General features: G+C 36.2%; 1 protein-coding gene across 7 annotated transcripts in view; it reads right to left on the bottom strand.

Moving 5' to 3' along the window:
- Nucleotides 1-25,106, bottom strand: part of FUT9 (fucosyltransferase 9) — a 105,348-nt gene that overhangs the window by 37,841 nt on the left and 42,401 nt on the right. For 2 of the 7 annotated variants that reach the window (XM_032183680.1, XM_032183681.1), the window contains exon 2: nt 7,940-7,996. The exons of 4 other annotated variants lie outside the window; for them this stretch is intronic. The gene's annotated coding sequence lies outside the window, so the exon portion shown is untranslated. Of the gene's footprint in view, nt 1-7,939; nt 8,170-25,106 lie in introns of those variants that run through there. One more of the 7 variants, XM_032183684.1, reaches the window with a different exon arrangement.

Raw genomic sequence — 25,106 nt, 5'->3', positions numbered from 1 at the left:
AGCAATGTATTTCTGCTACACTTCTACAGTGCTACATACCACTAGCCTCACCTGTGTTGGCCCCAGAATTTTCATCTGTATGCACAAGGGTGAACTATATACCTCACAGCTATTGCCTGCTCACTGTTTCCTCTTATTATTCTTTAAAAACAATAAATTTTTTTATCCACAAGATAAGTGACTTTTGCCACATTTCTCTCTCATCTACCTAAGAAGATTAATTGATGTAGCATAGATTTTAGATGCAGAAGACCTTTCCTGCAGAGATTTATAAAATGCTTAAATCCACTTGTATGAAACTTTTTTTCTGAAGTGAAATGCCCTTGATATTGTAAAGGTGCAGTGCCAAACAACAGATACCTGTCCTTTTGTTAATATGTCATTCACTTAGAAGTGATTTGTGCCACCAAAAGAATGATAAAGCTGGTGTAGTCTTTGACACTTACACAGACAATATAGCTACATTACAAAAAGGATATTTGTGTGTGTATTTGCACAGGATTTAAAGTACTCCACCTCTATAAAAACTGTCAAAGAACCTTTGTGTTACCTGACACCACTGCACTACCAGAAGTTTTAGAGTAGGTCCTATAGAAGATTCCTGTGTAAAATACATGAATGGAATGGGCAAGGAAAGGAGCTTATCCATAATAAAAAATATCAAAGTGTTCCTTAACCTTCTGGAGAAAAATATCCATTGGTATTTTGTTATAGTCTGGTACTGAAGGATGAGAAAGAGAAAGAGGAGTAGTGAAGAAGAATGAATAAATACAGAAACACTTAACACTGAATTAAAAACAAACAAACAAACAAAACTATTGTTTTTTTAAAAAAATGACTTTTGAAATTACAAATAGTTTCGTGAAATGCTGGTTTGGATTTCTTTGTTTTCATACTGTTCAAGTCTCACTACCCCTTCATAAATTAGATTATCACTTCATACCCCCTCATAAAAAGATTATTTATCACTTTACGTTTTTGACAGAAGTTAAGAAAGCAATGTTAAAAAAAAAAAAAAAAAAAAAAAAAAAAAAAATTGAAACAAAAACCAGACTAGTCTCACTAGCACCAGTGTGTATTTTCCTATAGAACTGTAAATTTCTGTGCTATGGGCAGGGACACTTTCTACTAGATTAGGTTGTCCAAAATCCTATCCAACCTGCCCTTGAACTTTTCCGGGGATGGGGTGTCTGCAGCATCTCTGGACAACCTGTGCCATTGCTTCACAACCCTCATAGTAAAGAATTTCTTCTTAATGAATAATCTAAATCTATCCTCTTCTATTAGAAAACCGCTACCCCTTATCATATCACTCAACACCCTGATAAAGAGTCCCTCTCCATCTTTCTTGTAGGCCCTCTTTAGGTACTGGAAGGTTGCTATAAGGTCTCTCCAGAGCCTTCTCTTCTCCAGATTCTCTCAGCATGTCTTCATAGGAGAGGTGCTCTAGCTCTTTGATCATCTTTGTGGCCCTCCTCTGGGCTCACTCCAACAGGTCCATGTCCTTCTTGTGCAGGGGGTCCTATAGCTGAGTGCAACACCTAGAGTGTTCCACTCTCATGAGAGTAGAGAAGGAAAACCACTTCCCTCAACCTGCTTGCCATGCTTCTTTTGATGCAGCCCTGAATACAGATGGCTTTATGGGCTGCAGCTGCACACTATAGACTCTTGCTCAGTCTTTCATCCACCTACACCCCCAAGTCTTTCGCCACAGAACTGCTGCCTATACCACTCAGTGCCCAAACTGTGTTCATGGTTTGTCTACTACCCCCTCCCTGTCTGCTACCTTTAAGCTACTGAGAACTGATCAGATGGAAGCAGGGAAGCAGGTAACTACAGAGATTAAGCATGATGAGAGTCAGTGCTGCGACAACCATTGTCTTATTTTCTCCAAATTTCTTTACAACAAAAGAGACTCTTGGTCTCTATGGTCTCTTACATATCTTTTTTTTTTTTTTTTTTTTTTTTTTTTTTTTTTTTTCAAACTAGGCACTTTCTAATTTTTGACAAAAAACACAAGTGGAGAACTACATGGAGTTAAAATTAATATGATTTCCATGGCTTCTCAAAAAATTGTTCATCAGTGACTCTGTGGCTTTTCATATGAACATTTAGGCTACAATACTAAAAGTGAGCACCTGCTTGTCATTTTGCATTGCAAACAGCTTCATTGATTTAGTGAGTTAAGCCAGGTCTCTGAGTATACCTTTGCAGGATCAAAGCTCAGCTGCTTCAAATTTCAAACAATAATAACATGACATGTCTAGGTCTAATGTTGCTTCTGCTTCAACAATCTATTTCTGTAGCTGGTTTTGTTAAGTACCCTGGTTTTTATCCTACCTCCAATAATTAAATTTGAGTTCAATCTCATGTTTATTTAGACATTTTTTTTTAAAAAAGAAAACCAAAGTTAACTACTTTTTGTAACTGGATTTGACAAGAAAACAGAATGAGCAAAAGAGGTCAAAAGCTTTACAGGCAAAATAAAACCAAAAGAAGTTAGGAAACAATACAGAAAACTTGAGACTTAATTAGGATGTGCATAAGAAATCTTAGAATGGAACTAGAAAGACAGAAATGAAATTGTTTTCCACAAAATTAAGTGCCTACAAACTGCACAATGGAAAGATTGCACAGCTATTTCAACTTAGAAGCTAATATAGATATTTTTCAAAACCTGAAATAAATAGTAACTAGACAGAAGTAATGGAGTACTTCTGCTTCCTTGTTTCTTTCTAACAGAGTCTAAAGTTCAGAAAACCCAATGAGAATTACATGCCCGAGTTTTTAAATCATTCAGAGGAACCTTATCATATGACTTTCTCACTCTTTATTCCTTTCATTTAGACCTGCTTTGTGTGTTCATACCATATTGGTTTGCTAGGCAGAAAAGTCATTATCTTGAAAACTTACTTTCTGATTTGGTAGCTTTGCTTTGTAGCAATAGCAGGTACAGTAACTTTGTAGATGAAGTAGTCAAACTTTATGTCAGGAACTCATGAATAAGCTCAAGCAGGTCTGTCTATGATGGAAGTTAAACTGCTGATTAGTTACAGATGAAAGTGAACTTTATTGGCTTGCATAGAATCTAATAACTTAGAAATGTCCAATAAATCCCCAGTTTATGTAATGGCTATAATAATATCAGGTAGGTTAATCTTGCCTCTCTTTTATTCAAATTGGCCTTCAACTTGATTATTAGCTTGAAGAATGTAATGCACAAGAGAGACAGTCTTAGTGCTTTTGGTTCCCAGTGCTAGAGACCAGAGTGACCTGTAGAATACGGGAGAAGAAATTGTAGGGAAAGTCCCTCTCAGTCTACATAAGTCTGAGATGTAACATTCTCAGTTTAAATATATTTTCCAGAGAAGTTAGTAGCTACACTATTAACCATTTATGAACTAAACATTCTGAGAAGCTATTTTTTTTTTCACTTGGCTGAGTTTGAGCATTCTTACATCTTTTTTCCCTTTCCCTTTCCCTTTCCCTTTCCCTTGCCCTTGCCCTTGCCCTTGCCCTTCCCCTTGCACTTTCCCTTTCCTTTTCCCTTACCCTTTCCCTTTCCCTTTCTCTTTTCCTTTTCCCTGTTAATAACAACAGCAGTGATACTAAACATCAAATCTCAGCCTTTTTACTTCCATGTTATTTGGAGCTACTTAAACAATTCCAAGAATTACTTTGAAGAACCAACCAACAAACAAACAAAAACATCCCGCAAACCCCCAAACAGAAACAAAACCCACAAAAAATAATGAAACTATCTTTCTTCCATTTTTATCCTTGGAAATAGCGAACCAGACTTGGTCTCAAAATTGTCATAAATCAAACACTTAATACAGAAAAATGCCGATCAGATGACTGAAACTTTACCACATAGCAAGAAAAGGATTTTGTGTCTGAATATATCATGTACTAGCTCTCCCTATAGAATCAGGTTGGAAAAGACCTCTAAGGTCATCTAGTCCGACCTTTAAACCTATAATAAACTATCATAAGTGACATGGCCTTAAGAGTTTAGAAGAGGACTTTTAAGCCATTGCTTCTCTCTCTCTCTTTATTTTATTTTATTTTATTTTATTTTATTTTATTTTATTTTATTTTATTTTATTTTATTTTATTTTATTTTTTTGGTCTTCAGAAGACATTGTCAAAAGTCATGGGAGGTGGCACTGATTGCTTTTGTGCTATCCAAGATATCTTCTAGAATAAATGAGCTAAGTACTTGGGTGGATAGCATTCTTTTTCAGATCCTGCCTTCTGCCTCCTATTTTTGGTGATCTATGCACTATTCCAGATGGTGAATAATCTTCATAAAATAAGACAATAAATCATAATAAGAGAAAAATACTACATTATGAGGTTGAATTGGAATAAGTTTCCTATGTCTAATGATCTTCTAGCAGTGCTCCATGTTTCGGTAATATCTGTTCATCCAGAGTATATTTCTCCTACTATTGCCTAGCATTAAGATTAGCAGCATTTTTGTTTCTCCAGCTGCTTTTGTTTCTCTTGCTTAGCAATTAAATACAACTACAGACAATTACTTACTTTATAATTTGTGTATGTAACTGGGCTGTCTTACTATTATATGTTTCAAACTGTGCATGATCATCTTTATTATCAAACACAATATGGAGGAAAATTTGTGGTGGCACAGAGAAATATATTTGAGTAACTATTATAGACATTAATAGAAATCACACAGCCTGATCTATTTAAAACTTGCTGGAATTTAAATACTGAAATATTCTAAAGAAATGATTAGGAAAACAGGATAATTCCAATCAAAGTAAATTCCATATGTCAAATTCTTATTTTTATTTATATACCTTAAGGCCACTCATGAATATTCACCCACTTCACTTCTGTCAAGACAAAATCAATTTCTGTTGTATCAATTTTATACTATTGTCTGAAAAGTCTTTAACTTTCTTTCAGGATAATAGTGCTTTTTGGATGACTGTTTCTTTATTTTCTTTATCCACTGAGAACTTTCCAAATTTTGTGTTCAGTGAGTCAGAGGTCCTTTGAGAAAAATAGTATGTGATCATGTAATTAAAGACAACATGCACATTCACATAAGGGTAGACTGAAGACTCACAAACAGCATTGATTCAGGCATTTCCTAACTCACAATGTTTTGGCTTTGCAACCCAAATAATATTCTTCAGTATATTTTTTGCAGGTCAAGAACTGATTTATGTGAGTGAACATTTGTAGGAAGTATGGTTCAAATAGGAGAACAATACTCTGGACTAAATATGAATGTTGCAGAACTTCCAAAGATGGTCATTTCGTTGTGCAACACACTGATTAACTTTTCCTACTTCAGTCTCAAAATGTCTTAGCATGATGTCATGACGTTACTTTCTATCTTCTTGTGGCTTTAAGGCAACTCCTCTGCTTTTCACCACAGTATGTAGTTATTTATCTTCAGCCCAGATGTATTTATCTCTGGCTATATATATATATTCTTCTTACAAGTTAAAGAAATGACTTGATTGAATTTACAATTTAGTCTACAGTAGAGTAGTGTTTGAACTTCATGGTTTAAAGACAAAGTGATAACAAATTTGGAGGGAATCTTATATACTGTTACTCAGATATGCTATTTTTTGGTAAATGAGAGCCAATTTGGTGCAAATTGTAGCATTCTGAAGTAAACATATATATATATATATATATATATATATATATATATATATATCTGTGGAAGCTAGATCCTAAGAACTGTATAATCTCCCATTTCTCTTTCAGTTCTACTGAAGTTCAGTAAGGCTAGGTGCTGAATGCGATGATACAGGCTGAGGTAAGAGTTGCTGGAGAGTTGCCTGGTGGAAAGGGACCTGGGCGTATTGGTCAATAGCTGACTGAACATGAACCAGCAGTGTGCTCAGGTGGCCAAGAAGGCCAACAGCATCCTGGTTTGTATCAGGAATTGTGTGGCCAGCATGACTAGGGAACTGATTGTCCCCCTGTACTCAGCTCTGGTGAGGCTGCACCTCAAATACTGTGTTCAGTTTTGGGCCCCTCACTACAAGAAAGACTTTGAGGTGCTGGAACATGTCCAAAGAATGGCAATGAATCTGATGAAGGGTTTAGAAAACAAATTTTATGAGGAGCAGTTGAAGGAGCTGGGGTTGTTTAACCTGGTGAAGAGGAGGTTCAGGGGAGACCTTATCACTTACTACAATTACCTTAAAGGAGGCTGTAGCGAGGTGGTCTATTCTCCCAAGCACTAAGTGATAAGACAAGAGGAAATGACCTTGAGTTGTGCTGGGGGGAGTTGTGTTGGATATTAGGAAACAATTCTTCACTGAAAGGGTTGTGAAATATTGGAACAGACTGCCTAGTTGAGTCACCATCCTTGGAGGTCTTCAAAAAAATGTGTAGATTTAGACATGGTTTAATGGTGGACTTGGCAGTGCTAAGCTAAAGGTTGGACTAGATGATCTTAGAGGTTTTTTTCCAACCTAAACAATTCTATGATTCTATTGGGTCTATCCTGTTTTGCACGAACCACTAAGAACCATTAGAAACATAAGAACCATTCTCTGATATGAAAATCTTATTCAATTCTCATGACTACTCTCAGCAACTTGATGGATGTTAACTGAATATGAGTTCATTACTTGTGAACATATACCAGGATAGGATTTTTTGTCTGCTGCCATTCTAAGATAACTTCTGAAACTGCAATATTCTTATTAAACTAAGTGGTAAAATAGAAGTATACAGGAAATTGTACAAATAAACCCAAGATACTGGGTCATAAAAATATGACATATTTACCATAGTTTTTAACGCAGTATGAAACAAGCAACAGATACAAGACTCAGAGAATGAAGCTCCATCTTTTTCTTCCCACCTGTAGATTTCTAAAGCAACAATGCTGTAATAAATACAAAGGTGCCTGCCATCTGTTCTATTTTATGAAGATTATTTGTTGCCTTTGTAACACTGGAAACTTTCCAGCAAATGTTCCAGCAAATTTGAGCAAAGAAACAATCAGGTGCAAGGTATATGACCATTATTCATGTGATGTGCTATAAAACATAAAGCAGCACAGAAACACACAAAAAATAAATAAAATAAATAAAATAAAATAAAGTACCAAGCAGAAGAAAATAAATGTTAATAAAGATAAATGATATTTGATATGGTTTTTTTTTTTTTTTCATTTTCACTAAAAATTAATAATTCTATGCACAGAAAAAGGCAGTGGCTCATAGAATCATAGAATGGCTTGGGTTGGTAGGGGCCTTAAAGATCATCCAGTTGCAATGCTCTTACCATGAGCAGGGATGCCACCCACTAGATCAGGTTGCCCAGAGCCCCATCCAACCTGGCCTTGAATGCTTTCAGGGATTGGGTATCCACAACTTCTCTAAGCAACAATTTCCAGTGCCTCACCACTCTCTGAGTGCAGAATTTTCTCCCAGCATCTAATCTAAATCTCCCCTCTTTTAGTTTAAAACCATTCCCACTTGTCCTGTCATCATGCGTCCGAGTGAAAAGTCACTCTCCAAATTGTCAAGCTGTGATTTCAAACACTTTTAAGCTAGATAATAAATATGTCATTGATGAACACTCTTGATCAATAGCACACATCCCTGGTAGCTTTAGGAGAAACTAAGCACTACCTGAGCAAAGTGAGGCCAACAGTGAGGTTTGGAGCTCGTGAGAAAGTACTGTTGTTATGTGTTAAATGGATAGCAGCAAACAGCTCTAAAACAAGACAGGATGGAATACTTGGATAACACTTCAAATTTGGAAGAAATTACTGTAATTTCATTAGGTTTGGAAGAAGAATTGACAACAATTTAGCATTATTTTTGTCTCCTTTTGTGAAACACTGTATGACTTTCAGCTTTACTTCATTCACTTGACCATCTGAGGTTGTCCAGTCCTCATTTATGAACTAGTAAAGTGTTCTTACTGTAATCTCTTCAAAGATGCAGCAGGATCAGCTTCAGGTTTTCCAATAAGATGTTCTCTAGAAATAAAAATGAATGAGATGCAAATAGACTTTTAGAAAAACATTGTTCTGGCCAGTGGATTCAGGTTAGGATGAATGGTGTTTGGAACAAAATAGAGACCCAACTGTTCTAATTTTTACTCAGAGCTTTGACATAGCCATCCTCTATGATCATGGATAAGACCTATTGTAGACTGGAAAGTCTGGCAGAGTTGAACATCTAAAGATGATAGTCACTTGGAATATTTTTCATTTGGAGTCTTTATGCATTTCTACTTTGACTGAAGCCAAATTTTAGTTGGAATCCTATGACATGCCAGGAAAAAAAAATAAAAAAAAAAAATCAACTATTGCTCAAACCTGAATGGAAAAAAAAAAAGAACAGGTTTCTTTTTCAGTTTATTTGAGATTTAGTTTTGTGCGCTCATATTAGATATTTTGTCAGTGTGTCTAGAATCTGAAATAGAGCTTGTACAAGACCCAGGTTAAATGGTCATGAAAAGTCAACACTGCTATCTCAGTTTTTCATCAGTATAACTATGCTTGCTCTTGAAACATTCTTCTCAGTTGCTATTAACATGTTTGACCAGCCAAGAAGCAAACACTGTTTACATTGAAAAGGAAAGAACAAGTCTATGATCCATGGTGAAGACAGTACAAGCTACTGGAATTTTCAGGGTTACCAGAAAACTAAGAAAATATGCTCCAGTTCAGGATTTATTTAGCTGCTTTTGTAGTTAAAACACCTTTTCATGTTAAGATATTCATAAATAAACTCAAATAAAATAATGTGTAACAAAGAGGTGTTTTGAAGATGCATCATAAGAAAGAAATAAAACAAGACAATATCTCTCTGTACCACTCAGGGGAGGACACAATCCTGGATATCAAGGCTTCAGAGGATATTGATGAAAACAGAGCAAGATCAGGAAATGGAAGAAAAGTGATAAAGAGTCCTGGAGGAATTGATTTATGAGAAAGATCAAAAAGGTAAAACAAATCTATAGCTAAGTAGTGACTAAGGATAAGAGAGAGCAGTAGAAACTGGCATGCTTTATAGCCACACAGAGAAATGTTACTGGAATAATAGCGGGGAATGGTAGTCCTGTGAAACTCATTACAGAAGAAGCTGGTAGAATAGCAAAGTAGGCTGACTAACATCTTAGAAAAACAATGGGAGAAAAGATGTTAGTTATTGTAGGCAGATGACAGAGAGAACATGACTATTTTTTTAATTACAAACTTGGTAGTGTATTAATGTTAAACTGGAGTTGATGAATAAATTAGTGGTGCTGGCTGCTGTAGTGGGTGGCCTCAGCTTAAATCACTTGGTTTATTTTTCAGTGATAACCTCATCACACAAGGCAAGGAATACATAAGAATCTTGTATACCTATGATGCTAAGTTGTGTATGAGGCAGGAAAGATGCAAAACCTTCATTCAGTCTAAATTCAGAGTGTTGGGTTGTGGAATGAACTGAACTATGTTCCCTCTAATTAGTGTCTGACTTTCTGAATTCATTCATCATAATTAGTCATTCATATGAAGACAAACGTGGAAGACCTCTGTGTCTAGTGACCACAGATATATTGCCATCCACTTGGAAAACAAACAAACAAACAAAAAACCAAAACCAAACAAAAACAACAACAACAAAAAAAAACACACAACAAAGAAGATTTTGTTGACCTGATATGAAAAACTAAAGGAATTATTTGGTGTGTGAATTGATAGAAAGATATTGATACTAGTATCTAAAAGGGCAATCCCGAATTTATCATATGAATTACAGCCTCTGGCAGGAACATCCGCAGGGGAAAAAATCCAGGAGAAAGAAGACTTTCTTCTATTTTTGAATGAGATCAAACTCCCTGGATACTCTAGTGAGGGAAAAACAGAGCGTGTATTGGACCTGCCTGCTAATGACAAGCCTGGGTCCAGAATTTCTGGCACTAAAAAACTATGACTGGAATTTAGCACATCAGGGAAGATAGAAAAAAAGTATTATCTAACGATTCTATCAAACTCAGTGATTCTACTTTTGATGAAAGTGATTCAGATTTTGTGTTCTTCTAAAGCACCCCTATTCAGAAGCAAAAGCAAATCCCAAAGCTGCTCTAAGTCAACAATGAATGATAGAATCCTAGAATGGTTGGGTTTAAAGGGAACTTGAAGATCATTTGAAGACCAAACCCCTTGCAATGGGCAGGGACATCTCCCCCTAGATAAGATTGCTCAGAGTCCCATCCAGCCAGGCCTTGAACTCTTCCAGGGATTGGGCTTTTCTAGCTTTTCTGGGCAACCTCTTCCACTGCATCACCACCCTCATAGTAAAGAATTTCTTCCTAATGTCTAAGCTAAATCTATCCTGTTTTATTTGCAATCTGTTACCCCCTGTATCATTCCACCCCCTGATAGAATCCCTCCCCATCTTTCTTGTAGTACTGGAAGGATACTATAAGATCTGGTCTCCATCCTTGGACATTTTTAAGATCTGAATGCACACAGACCTGTGAAACCTGGCCTGACCTGAGTTTGAGCATTTGAGCAGAAGATTGGACTAGAAATGTCCTTGGATCCCTTCCAAACTGAATTATCCTAAGATTCTGCCTCAATAAATATTAAGGAAATGTAAAAAAGCAAAGGAAGGAAGAAGTGAGAATATTTATGGTAAGATCAGAAAATTGTCTGTATACTAACTCCTGCAACCTTCATTCAGGTAAAATTGTCATTTTATCTTGTGTGATATAGGCAACTGGGATCTACAGAAGGATTTAAATGACTGCATTTGCATTGAACTGAAATCAATGAGGGCTGTACCTATTTCAGTAGAACACTAGATTTAACACCCAAATCTGCTAAGTATATCACAGACTTTTAAAATAATTCTGCAACACTTCAGTTCCACCTTATTCAAAATAGGAGTAAAGTAATATCTACTTAGAGTTACAAAGACTTAAGTGCTTGTTTTTATTTCTTCATTTTTATTTTTATTTTTTTTTGCATATACAAGGTGGTGCAGTCTTACTGATATCCCAGAACAGTAACAAATAAATAATGGTTCAGTGTACGGTCAAGGGAAAGTGAGTTGCTGATGGAATTAACACTATTGTTTCCTGGGTTACCTGTATGATTTATAAAATCCCTTCCTGCCTTTAGAAACAAGAAAATTTAACTTTTTTTTTGGATCTGCCAACAAATCAACAAACAAACAAACAAACAAAAAACTTAAATACAAGGACATCAAGTTTATTCTGTAATTGTGCTTGTAGCCAGTGTTATACCTAGGTGTTGCCAACAAAGATCTATTTTTTTTTTCTTTTTTTCCAGTTATCTTCTCCACTGCCACAGACATTATATGTGAAATGAAAGGCACTCACAGTGCACCTGAAGAGTTTAAAGTCTGTACATGCTACCTATATAAACATGTAATATTATTGTAACTATCACAGAATCATAGAATCATCTAGGTTGGAAGAGACCTCCAAGATCACCTAGTCCAATCTCTGACCTAACACTAACAAGCCCTCCACTAAACCATATCACTAAGCTCTACACCTAAATGCCTTTTAAAGACTTCCAGGGATAGTGACTCCACCACTTCCCTGGGTAGCGCATTCCAATGCCTCACAACCCTCTCAGTAAAGATGTTCTTCCTAATAGCCAACCTAAACCTCCCCTGGCGCATCTTTAGCCCATTCCCCCTTGTCCTGTCACCAGGCATGTGGGAGAACAGACCAACCCCCACCTCACTACAGTCTCCTTTAAGGTAGCTGTAGAGAGCAGTAAGGTCACCCCTGAACCTTCTCTTCTCCAGGCTAAACAATCCCAGCTCCCTCAGCTGCTCCTCGTAAGTTTTGTTCTCCAGACCCCTCACCAGCTTTGTTGCCCTTCTCCGGACTTGCTCGAGCACCTCGATGTCCTTCTTGTAGTGAGGGGCCCAAAACTGAGCACAATACTTGAGGTACGCCTCACCAGAGCTGAGTACAGGGGGGCAATCACTTCCCTAGACCTACTGGCTACACTGTTTCTTAGGCAAGCCAAGATGCTGTTGGCCTTCTTGACCATCTGAGCACACCACTGGCTCATATTCAGCCAACTATGAACCAATACTCCCAGGTACTTCTCTGCCAGCCAATACAAAATATGGTTGGAATTACCTTTTTGTGTATTTACTTTCCTTCTACGTTCCTAATTCCTCTTTTATTATGTGTGGTTTTGCTTTTCTTCTTTTTAATTTCTGGAAGTTGTCCAAATTATCCCTATCTTGGAAGCACACACTTCTTTTCCACTTATGCTCTAATTCCCTCCTTTCCCTTATTCTTTGATATAGGTTAATCTCCCTTTTATTCCAACCCATGACTTGACATTTGCTCCTTTTAGGAACCAGAGAATCTGTAATATTTCAAGAGAGAGAACAGCACAGAGCAGGAGAAGCATGCAACATACTGAAAAGAGGAATGGAGAAAAATTTGGTGTGGGAGGGTGGTTGAGCTGAGTAGAGAACTAGCAGAGTCCTGACTATTCTTTAGACACCAGAAGACTCATGGTGTAGGACTGACAATGGACCTTTGGGGTGATGAAACATCAGCAGAGAGCACAGTTGTGATGGCCTTGTTCAAGACAAATAGGAAGAAGACAATGTCATATAACAATAAAAAAGTGACAGTATATGTCATCATTGCTATTATATTTCCTCTCTTTGTGTTTCCTCTCTCTGGTTTCAGAGCTAGAAAATCTATAATATGCCTTTCTGTATATTTTGCCATCAGAATTGATCTCTTTTTATACACTGTTTCAGTTATCAACAACATGCTTTCACCACAGGCTGCACAATTAAGAGACTATTGTGGACTATCCTAAAATAATGACTAATGTACAAACTAAATTATCTGTAGAAAATGTAAAAAAAAACAAAACAAAACAAAACAAAACAAAACAAACAAACAAACAAACAAACAAACAAACAAAAAAACACCAAAAAAACTAATTACAGAATTCATCCCCTTGGAATATGAAAACCTGAAAGCAAACAAGTCAGAGCACTGCTTAACTTTCATGCTAAGAACAAGACAATGTAACTAAATACAATTATATACAATAAACAAACAAGAAAATATTTATTGCAGCTATGTTCAGAAGTCATGTTAGAAACATGAATACTTTCTGAACTTATATTAAAATGAAAAGCTATGTACTTTTTACCAGAAGTTATAAACCATGTCTTAGCTCAGTTTTCTGATATAACATACTTTGCAAAAGCACCTGCATTGTAAAATGAAGAAAAATATCACTTTTCAAAAACAGAAAATAATTTCATATTGCATGAAAGATGGATATTTATATATATATATATAAAGTTGCATAGTTTATAACTATATACCTTGAGTTTTAAAAAGTCCATCAAGAAATTAAGGATAACAAGATGGTCATCCTCACAAGTAATGACGATATTTTGTTTTCAAAATATAAGCATGGGCTAAGAATTATTCGAGATGGGAAAAATCAACTTTTACTGGGGAATGAAAAAAACAACATTTTAATGAGGACTTAGAGAACTTATACATTATACATGATTACAGGCATACTGCATACTGATGAAAATATTAAAATAAGCCAGGTTAAAGGAAAACAAGATGTCTTATTCTGCGTAAGTCAACATTTAAGATTACTGTTTCAAATCAATGATTTTGAATATAGTGACCTTCTGTGATTTTAAAACATGTGATTTAAAACTCTTCCAAGTTTGATGTTATGGCACAGAGATTTGAATCCTCATTGTTGACAGATTAACAGCATAGGTAGTCGTACCCTACTGCTATGGATACAGCATAAAAACCTAGATAGATGAGTTACATATGCCAGATTTCCTAAGAGAATTTAGGATCATGCTTCAACAAAATTAGAACAATTAAGTGGCAAGCATGTACTTCACAAAGAAATACTGCCCATTACAGGTACATCATGTAAGCCATATGGTACCAAATTTTCACAACAGAAATATAATTTGGTTTTAAAAATGAATGAAATGAGCAGGGATGGCTTAGAATGAACAGAAAACTTTTTAAGCATGAAATGCATGGAATAATGAGGATGTTGCACCTCAGTGGAGAAACACAGCATAATGACACAGAGATGCTTGCAAACAACTGCCTTGTACAGTAGACCTTAATCAAATTACACTGTTCTTGTTTTTACAGTCCAACCCCTCTCGGTTTCCCTTTCTTTCCATTTATTTCTTCTCTCATAGTCACTAGGGATGACAGAGAGTACATGTAATACTTTTGACAGAGACAGGGAGAAAGGACAGATCTGGTTCTGCTCTGAAAGTGATTTTCCAAGGATCATGCTACTAGTAGTCACTACTAATGAACACTGTGAAGATAGGAAGAATGTACATTTGTGTATGACTCAACACCCACTGAATTAAAAGGAAAATTACTTCCTAAAATTATATTCTTGATGCATTTTTGAGTGTGTGTAGGCACAAAGAGAGAAAGAGAGAAAGAGAGAGAGAGAGAGAGAGAGAAAGAAGGAAGGAAGGAAGGAAGGAAGGAAGGAAGGAAGGAAGGAAGGAAGGAAGGAAGGAAGGAAGGAAGGAAGGAAGGAAGGAAGGAAAGAAAGAAAGAAAAAGAAAAGAAAGAAAGAAAGAAAGAAAGAAAGAAGGAAAGAAGGAAAGGAAGAAAGGAAGAAAGGAAGGAAGGAAGGAAGGAAGGAAGGAAGGAAGGAAGGAAGGAAGGAAGGAAGGAAGGAAGGAAGAAAGAAAGAAAGAAAGAAAGAAAGAAAGAAAGAAAGAAAGAAAGAAAGAAAGAAAGAAAGAAAGAAAGAAAGAAAGAAAAAGAATACAAAGAGAAAACATGATTTAATTTTCAGTTTTTAGGAAGAAAATTAAATTGATAATAGCTCCTGGAAAAGATATAACTACAGTTTATTTTTAAATGTATTGCTCTCCTAAGTTAAAATTTGTTGCTATATAGATATTGTGTTTCAGGTCTATATGGTGGCTTGGAGTGATGCAGATCACTGAGGTTTTTCAAGGAAATGATTTATCGAATAAAATACAGTCCTTAAAGAACAGGCACAAGTGATTGCATATAGGATAAAGAAGAAATAATGCTGGAAGTAATATTTGATTTGAGCAATGCTATTCAAAAGTAAAATGCTACGACATGTAGAGCTTGTAATGCAATAATTCTTGCATGTACAGGTAGTTTTAGCACTGTTTTTCTGCAAGACAGAAGTCTTTACAATTACAATATTTAATTTAAAATAATATGGGTTCTTTTCCTATATTAATTTACTTGAGAAAAGAAACTTAAAAAGGATCCAAAGAAGGAACTTTACCTAGGCTTGCACTACTTCCTGTAAAAAGAACTAGAAAAAGAATGCATTCACATATTCATTCAGGTCAAGAACCTGAACCTGTGAATGTTTATATCCATCTGGATTCTGCAATCAGATTTGCCATGGCTGCTAATAGGGATTAAGCTATTCGTGTATCAAGGAATCCTAGGTGCTGCATCACAAGGCCTGGACCCTTCTGAATTAAGAGATAAAAGGGTAAGCCTAATGTGTGCACCTGCCTAAAAACTTTGGTTCCAGCAAGTTCTATAAACTGAAACCATATTATTAAAGAACTCAAGAACACATATGCATTTGTTCAAAAACTCCAAAATCCTATTTCCTTTTAAAATCTGGTTCTGGGCCATAACACGTCACAGGGACTGAGCAATTTACGGAGTACTTAATTATTGAGTGCAAATTTTCTCAAGTGCCTAGCTAATGAGTTTAGCAAAAACAAGCAAAGCAATAACCAGAAAGAGGTTCGAGTTGAAATTAAAGTCAGTGCTTCAGCCAATTTGTATGTGGGTAATACCTCTTTAGACTGTTTTTGTAATTCCATCTGGAAGAGATATGCTTCTTTTATCACCTTTAAACATTTCCATTTTGTTTCTATGTGCCATTGACCTGAAGCTGTATTTTAAATCTAACCTGATGTATTTTGTGGCTTCAATTAACTCAGTGCGTATTGAATAAGGGTCTGATCCTTCATCTTTGATTCACAGGTATATTCTGTATTTGATTCATATCTGTATTCTTTGCTTATCTGGACTATCTATTTGTAAGAGTAACAGTCTGTAAAAATGGCCTTTGGAGCTCTTCAAGCACTTTCAGATGAGACATGAATTACTGTTCTATAGCAAATTTCTTCTGTCTCTACTACGGTGTTTTGACTTTTATTTAACCAATTCTCTCATTCTTTTTCTAAATATATGCTACCCTTAGTTTGGTCTTTTTTCTATATCTCACAATTAGAAACTTCTTTAAGTCTCAAGACATGAAGCCTCAAGACTTTGGTAAGTAGTAATGGTAATAATTATAGTATGTCTTGTTCTTTATTCTCTTTTTATTGAATGAGACCTGGTATAATGCAAACATGGTTATCGCATGATTGTTTTAATTATATTACATTTTGTGGAACAACATACAACTGTGCTAAGTTGGTGTAACAGCCTACAACATCAGAACTGTGCTGGTCTACATCCACTCTGAAATTGCTTTGCACGGACAAACACATATACAAAAATGGTAAGGGGGGGGGGAGAGAAGATAGAATCAGACCTTCTCAGTATAGACAGAGTTTAATTTTAGATCATAATTGAATTACTGTAACTGGCTTAATGCCTACTAAAGTCTGTTTCTTGCATAAAACATAAGAACATTTAAGATATGTGTTTCTAACCTCATAAGACACCTTTATAATGTGGATTATTGAAAATTATTTTAGACTTGTTATCAAATAGGCCCACATAACTATTCAAAAAGACTTGTAATTTTCAACCATCACCAGCAGAAAAAGTCTTCAACAGTGAAAGAGGTGGACAAAGAGGAAAGCACATTAGTTGAGCATGCCAAAGGGTAACCAACAGAGAAAGAAACCACTCACCCTTTAAAATTAAAGCTTGCTTGGTGTGCTTTAATGTGTTCTATATCTAGGGCTGTGCTTTTCACTGCTCTTGAAATTCCTTTCTAGTCCAGAGACAACAGCTATTAGTGTAGCTGCTCTGAATTAATTTACACCATATTTTATTGCATATATTTTTACAACGAAGCTTTTATTCAAATCAACCATACCAACATATAATTATCAATCATAGCTTTCTCCTGGAAAATTACCAGTATATTCAAATAATCTGACTGCATGGGAAATAAATATTATTTAGAGCTCTATTTCTGTAAAACTGTGAGATCAATACTTCTGAGGCTGTGGAATACTTTATTTTTATGAATATGATGTGAATTAAGTTACTGCCATGACTGATGTGTTAAAAAGCTTTATTTATTATTTCATGCCAGACTCACTGAAATCTTTGGCCTGTTCTGATATGTAACTTGAATTCTCTTCATTTTCCCCCAATTACTAACTGACACAGAAAAGAAAATCAGCCTACAGAATTGCTTCCAGGAGAGTCTAAGGTGAAACTTCATTTGCTTCAGTAGTACAAGGCAAATTCTAGCAGTTTTAAAATTATAATTTTGTTTAACAACATCAATTTGTGCACTGATCTCTTTTATGGTTAAGAAGTGTCTTCTGTAAATGCGAGTACTGGTAAAAGACATACACAAAACCAGGGAGGTGCACTATTAATTATTTGAATGTGAAGATGGAATTGAAGTTTAAATGTGAAGCACTAGTCCATGGTTCTTTATTTCTAGGTACTTTCTAAAGCCTTTAGCCCTGTGTGCATATTAATTCCATGATCTTCGGACGGGAAGGCATCAGAGCTGAAGCTGATGAAGACATGAAAGTTGATAAGGTTATGTTTCTATGCTACCTGTGCTGTGCTATGCTATGCTTTACTGTCTTATCCTACCCTTGACAAATCACATACATTTACAGGACTCCTAAAATCAATATTTTTATCTACAAGGAGACTTCAAAGGGGAGTCCTTCTTCAGCCAGAAGGAGGCAGGATCTAGATGGATAATGAAAGATAAAACACTGAGATGATGGTACCATTTGCTTGGTGGAGATTATCTATGGAGAAAAATACAAACAAGTAGACCCCAAAAGAAGGTTGTTAAATCTCATGGAAAATTAAGGAAGGAATGGGGAGAATCTGCTGAAGTGGAAGACAAGAAGTGTTCATCAAGAAGATAGTCAATATTGCCTGGCAACCTAGGGAATGTTAAGTTCAGTTCTGAGACACCTAGACTGGGACATACTTGTAGAGTGACTTCACTACAGTGGGTAGAACTTGATTTAGAAACAATCTAGCATAATTTTTGTCTGGTCATAGAAAATGTTGCTGGTCAGGCAGGACTTGCCTTGACACAGGACTTTGTGTCCTCCATTCCATTCTACCTTTCACTTTAAGGTTTATTACTTTTAGAAGTCTGGCAAAATGTAAATTTTTTGCTCTCAATATAAAAGGGCATGATATGATTGGCTCAAAACACTTTAGTACAGTCACTTCTGAATGCCTGAGTACAAAGGCACTGGCAGCAAAACATATAAAACAGGAGAGAAGAAGAGTGATGTTGTTCATTTTGAGCGAAATAAGGTCAGAAAGGCTTCAGCCCATTTTTTTTTTAGACAGCTGTAATAAAGAAATCTGTGGCAAGTCATCAAACATCTATGTGACTCACCTCTTTCCTTTATTTAGTGTCCTCAGTATGATGTTTTCAATAGCAGAAAATATCCCTAGGTGTTTTTACTCTTTTGATTTGCACTTCTAGTTATTCAGGCACTTGGCTAAACTGATGCTGCCACAGAGCTTCCTGTTATGGATAACTTGTTGGAGCCAGGAACTTTACATGAAACAGCAGTGCAAGCTACAGGCATACACAGTATCAGCTGAAATAACACTATGACCCAGATGATCGTCCTGGAGTTCTGTATGGTGTATAATCATGCATATGTTGTTTTCTCCTTTGAGTACCAGTCTCTTTATAACCAAATGCTCAGAAGTAAAAGCACTTAACCTGATCCTACTGATTATGCAGTGAGACAGTGAGACAATGTGCTCTCCTCTGTCTTTTAGATACAGCATTTAGGTGTCTGACCCCACATCTGAAGCTGATTTTTAAAAATCATAACAATCAAATTATGGATTTATTTATTTATTTATTTTTTAATAACAAAACTTTTAAAGCCTTTCTAAGTAATCTCATCTGGGATGATGTTGTCTTCAATAATTTTAAGATACCTTTTCTTCCAAGATGAATTTATGCTAATCTTTCATACACATTATCAGATTTCATGAGGTCCAGGTTTTTAATTTCTCTCTTGATACTCTTGATAACAACAGCTATGAATATGTCTTTTTCCAAATCACTATTTAAAATGTTATGAAAAGTTACACTTACCAACAAAACTAATAGCAAGGTCTGGATAATTCATCAAGTAATGCATGTTTTATTCTTTGAATTTAGTCCTTCAGAATTTAAATTATTTGGGTTCAGAAGCTGCCAGGATGAAGACAGCATTTATATATTGCTTCTCCATGCCTCCATGTTGTGGAAAGAAAAAGTTATTAAGATTAAATGAAGGCAGAACAATTCTGCTCAACTTTTCATGGATTTCTGGGATTTTTTTTGATGTGAAACCAAGCAGATGATCTACACCTTTGGCAGTGCAATGACATGTCACTTTATGTAGATAGTAACAACATACATTCATACAATACCTTGTAATCTTTACAAGAACTGTCACCTTATACTGTAGCAAAATGTACTATTAAGCACCATTTAATCCACATATCAATGGCATAATGCCATGGAGTAAGATTATAACATTTTCCTTGCAGTTCTAAAAATTATCTGTCTGAATTGTCAGCTCTTTAAAGACTGACATGATTTTGGTGTGGTGTTACAAGTGTACATCATGATAAAAAATGTAATTTAAAGTAACTCCCCTGAGTGTACAGAATCTTTTTAAACAGCTGCTTCAGATTTATTTATTTTATTTTGTTTTATTTGTGAAGCATAAAACATAAGAAGATATCAACTCAGTAGGTAGCAAATGTACCTATACTTCTTTTTTAAACAAAGTCTTTGTCTGAAATTGAGCCAGGAACAGTATTCCCTTTCCAGCAACATACTGTCACAGTGGAATATGAGATATATGAGATATTCCTTCCCATGTTCCACTCTCTCTTCTCCTGAAATTATATATACATATAAATCTATTTTCCACTAGTATCTTGTCACAGTCCTCTACACTTCAATGGAAGAAATAGATATTCAACATGAAATCAAAATGAAGGTTTGTAGCATGTATAAAGTAAGCATGTAGCATGCAGAACTTATTTATATATATTTTTTAAAGCATGCACTTTCATTAAACTCCATGCAATAGACCTGATGGGAAGAATTGTTTTTGAGTAAATGTCTCAAAAGGAGTTCAGTCATTTCTCACCAAAGTACTATATGTAGAACAGCTAAAGAAGACAAGAGGATATATTAGTATTCTGGTGATCTTTTATATGCAGACTGCATGGAAATCACAAAGGTTAATTTACTGCTAAATTAATTAAAACAAATACAAAGTCAGACTGTGGAATTTCCAAGGTTTTTCTGTCTCACCCAAACACTAATTCTTGATTTTATTCTTCAAAGAAAATAATACTTCTTTGTGTTCCAAGACATGCAAAAGACTTAGGAAAGCAAAGCATAATGAATCTCATAAATCATTTTAATTCCAACCTCAAAAACAAACAAACAAACAAACAAACACTTTTTTTGTTTGTTTCTTAGACTACTGATATTATGTAGACTGCAAAGGAGATCATACTGAACTCATGACTGTGAGAAGTGCTGTATGATGTCATTCAATCATAATTTTTGTTGTTGTTATTGTTTTTTTCACCCATCTTTTCCTGAATAAGTGCAAAGTTGTTAATAATGTGTTAGACCAAAATGTGGGGCAGAGAAAAACAGAGAAATAGTACTCAGGGGGAAATGAACAGATCAGAAAACTGGCAAAATAGAGCAGTGATCATAAATTATGGGAAGGAAAATCAAATGTGTTTATATATATCAAAATATCAGCCCTATTCAAGTACTTGTTTCTATTTCCATGAAATGAAATGACATCTTAACTGAACCCATTAAATTCTATGCAGGAGAATGAAAATGACAAAATACTAAACTTGAATTTAAAAGCAGAAAACACAAGATGGATAAATATGGTCACATTTTGCGTTATCAGTATTGGGAGCCTCCATAGGCTGGTATTGACTGAATAGGCCTATTAGATCACGTGGTGTCTCTCTTTCCATTTGACCACAAGCAATCATTACTTTTTTCCATGACTGCAGTCCTGTAAAGTGATCATTGATCACTTCATAGATTTTAAGGCCAGAAGAGAACTCTGCAGTCATTTAATCTGACCTGCTATGTGACACAGGCAGTAAGATCTCACCCAATAACTTCTACACGAAGTCCAATAATTCATGGTTGACTACAGAACACCTTTTAGAAAGAAACCAACACTGATTTTAAAATGTTGTATGATGCACAGAAAATCTACTACTTTCCTTCATAAATTGACCCAATAGTTATTTTCTCCTCACTGTTGGAACTGTGTCTCATATTTCCATTTTGAATGTGCCCATCTATAAACTGTGGACATTTTTGTTGTTGTTGTTGTTGTAGTTTAAATAACATGGTATCCATTAGCCCTCCCTTGTTACATACATATATGGGAGTATTATAGGTCAGTCTCTTTATTTTCCCCCTGATAAACAGATTATTTCCTGACGTATATTCCTGTAAGGGAGTCTTTAAGCCTCATGATTCATTCTTTTGAGCAACAGAGCTAGAAGTTACATTTTCAGCCTACACTTTGTACCTGCAAACAACAGAACTAGAAAACTTTCCTGTATAGAGACAATATAAGCTTTTGGTTTCTGTTGTAATTATCTGTATATACACAAATAATTTAACTTAGTATCTGTTCTAATGATCCTATGAAGATAACTGTGTAGTTTGTCTTAATGGGGAAATGGCACATGCACATTTGCAAATAGAATAGAATTTACAGCTAGCTAAGTGTAAGGAAAACTAACTATGATAAGCAGAAAGTTACTTAGTCCAATATTTCCTTAGTCTGAAATATTCAACAGACTGTGGAAACAGAGATTCCCAGGAAGGAAAAGGTTAGAGCATACCAAAATTATGTAATATTTTCTGGATCATAGCACATAGTGCACTGATACTAGAAACATCGTTCTGATTGCAGCTTAACTTCACATGTATGTGATATTATTAGAAATGGAAAATAAATATTTTTATTTTTTATAAGCTTTAAAGCATGTTTGACAGTCTTGAGAGGTGAGACTATGAAATTAATGTGAAATTAAGCAAGACCAAGTGCAAGGTCCTGCACTTGTATCAGGGCAATCTCAAGCACAGATACAGGCTGAGTGGAGAATGGATAGAGAGCAGCTATGAGGAGAAGGACCCGGGGGTGTTGGTTGTTGAAAAACTGAATGCAAGACAGCAGCGTGCACTTGCACTCCACAAAATCAATTGTATCCTAGGCTGCACCATGAGAATTTTGACCAGCAGGTCGAGGGAGGTGATTCTCCTCCTCTACTCTGATCTTGTGAGATCCCACCTGAAGTATTGCATTCAGTTGCAGGGCCCCCAGCACAAGAAAGATGTGGACCTGTTGGAGTGAGTCTAGAGGAAGGCCATTAAGATGATCAAAGGGCTAGGGCACCTCTCCAGACAGAGAGTTATCCAGCCTAGAGAAGATCCGGGGGTGACCTTATAGCAGTCTTCCAGAACTTAAAAGGGGGCTACAAGAAAGCTGGGGAGGGACTCTGTCAGGGAGTGGAGTGATTGTGGAGTGACAAGGGGAAATGGTTTTAAACTAAAAGAGGGTAGATTTAGATTAGATAGGAGGAAGAAATTCTTTACTCAGAGGGTGATGATGCACTGGCACAGGTTGCCCAGAGAAGTGCAGATGCCCAGTCCCTGGATGTTCAAGGCCAGGCTGGATGCGACTTTGAGTAACCTAGGCTAGTGGGAGGTGTCCCTGCTCATGGCTAAGAGTTTGGAAGTAGATGATCTTCTACCCTATTATTCTATGATTCTATGATTTTATGATATTATAAAGTGATAGAAATTAGTGATAATGTTTGGAATGTTCTTAGCAACTCCTCAAATGAATAAAGTTTCTAACTTTCTGTCTTAATACACCTCAAATATACTGTAGGAGTCCTATTTCACTAGGGCCATCAGATTCTCTTTGCTGCATTTCAGAGTTAGTTTGGGATTTTGAAAAGTCTTTTTCCAAATAAAGCTTCCTCTCTCCTTTCAGAACAACCCAATTTCCAGTTTGATTTTCAGTTTCAAAGCTTCTCAAAACCAAATGAGATATGCTGGATTTTCTGAATTATTCTAATGACATAACCTAGTTTCCACAAAAAGCAATGGGAGCTTGATCAGTTGCTCTAATGGGAGCTAAAATGGAAAACTTGAAAAAAAAATCACCCATAGCTAATTGGCTTTTGTGTACATATTAGCTCTGCCAAGTTGAGTTGTACTGATGAGCCAGCCTAGAACTGGCAGGATACTTGATGATGCAGTTGCCATCCAGTCTGCCAGAAACACTTTTTTGAAATAATGCTACACTTCCATTACTTGAAACTTTCTTATTTCATTTTCTGTATAAACTGATGTATTAAAACAGTTGGTGAGGGAAAGAGTCCTGAGTTTACAAAGAACAATGTGAATAAAAATTTCTAGAACTATGAAAGACCAACTTTAGGATTTGTTTAATCTTATTTTATAAATGCATATGATCTAAGCAGTAAACTATGTAGAATTCTAGAGTCAAGGTAGGGAGACGGTAAATCACACCTGACTAATCTGATTACCTTCTATAGTAAAGTGGATGGATCTGTGGACAAGGGGAGAGCAGTGGCTGTAATTAGTGTCTGTTTTAGCAAGGCATTTGGCTGTCTCTCAGAGCTTCATTGTATGCAGATTAGGACATGATCTGTATGGGTGGATAACTATATGGGTGGAAAGCTGACTGGCTGGATAGACTCAGAGGATGCCAGTTAATAAATAGGCCACAGTCCACTTGAAGGCTAGTAAATAGTGAGTACCACAGAGGTCTAAATGGGGACCTGCCCTCTAACATCTTTATTTATGACTTGGAGGATTCAATGGACTGCACTCTCAAGTTTGCAGATGATACTGGGGACACTCATCAGTTCACCTGAAAGCAGAGATGTCATCTAGAAGGTACCAAACAGCATGGAGGAATGGACCAGTATTAACCTTTGAAATTCAACAACATTAAGTTCTCCACCTACAAAGAAGAACCCTTTGTGATTATACAGTCTCAAGACTTAATGGCTTGAAAGCAGCACTGTGGAAAAGGACACAGATATTGTAGTGATCTTGGAGGAGAGTAAGCTGAATGTGAGCCAACAACGTACCCTAGCAGGAAATGTCAACAGTTTTGGGGGCTGTATTAACAGAGGAGCAGAGCCAAGAGGTAAATGAAAGTGATTATCCTTCTCTACCTGAGACAATTCCTAGACACAGTGTCCAATTTTGAGGCTCCTCCTTCTCCTCCCCCTTCCTTCCTTTCTCCCTAGCCCTATCAGTAATCTGGAGAAAGCACAGCAGAAGTGACCAAGATGCTCAGGGGGATGAAGCACTTGCCCTGTGAGGAGAAACTGATGGAGTTCACCTTGCTCAGCACTTCCTGAAGAAGAAGCAGTTTTGAAGGGACCTAAAAGAAGCCCCCTAGTAGCTACAAGATGGTCACTGAGAAATGGTGCCAGTCTCTTCACAATGGTGAAGGATGAGAGACAACAGGAATAGGCTGAAACAAAGGAGGTTCAGGCTAGATATAGGGAGAAAAGTTTTCCACTGAAGACAGCTGAATCATGGAACAGGCTGCCTGGAGATGTTGTGTAGTCTTCATTCTTGGAATTTTTAAAGGCCCAGTAGGATGAACCCCTGAGAAACAGTAGATTGGACTGAGAATTTTCTGAGACCACTTCCAACATGAATTAGCCTATGATTTAAATTCTTTGTAAGACATAATTGCCCTTACCAAGTGTCTAAACTGCTACAGAAGGAGCCTAGCTTGGGGTAA

Source organism: Aythya fuligula, chromosome 3 (assembly GCF_009819795.1).
Source record: "Aythya fuligula isolate bAytFul2 chromosome 3, bAytFul2.pri, whole genome shotgun sequence".
Taxonomy (NCBI): domain Eukaryota; kingdom Metazoa; phylum Chordata; class Aves; order Anseriformes; family Anatidae; genus Aythya; species Aythya fuligula.
Note: the sequence above shows the minus strand (reverse complement) of the source record. Positions and strands in the feature narration are given on the sequence as shown.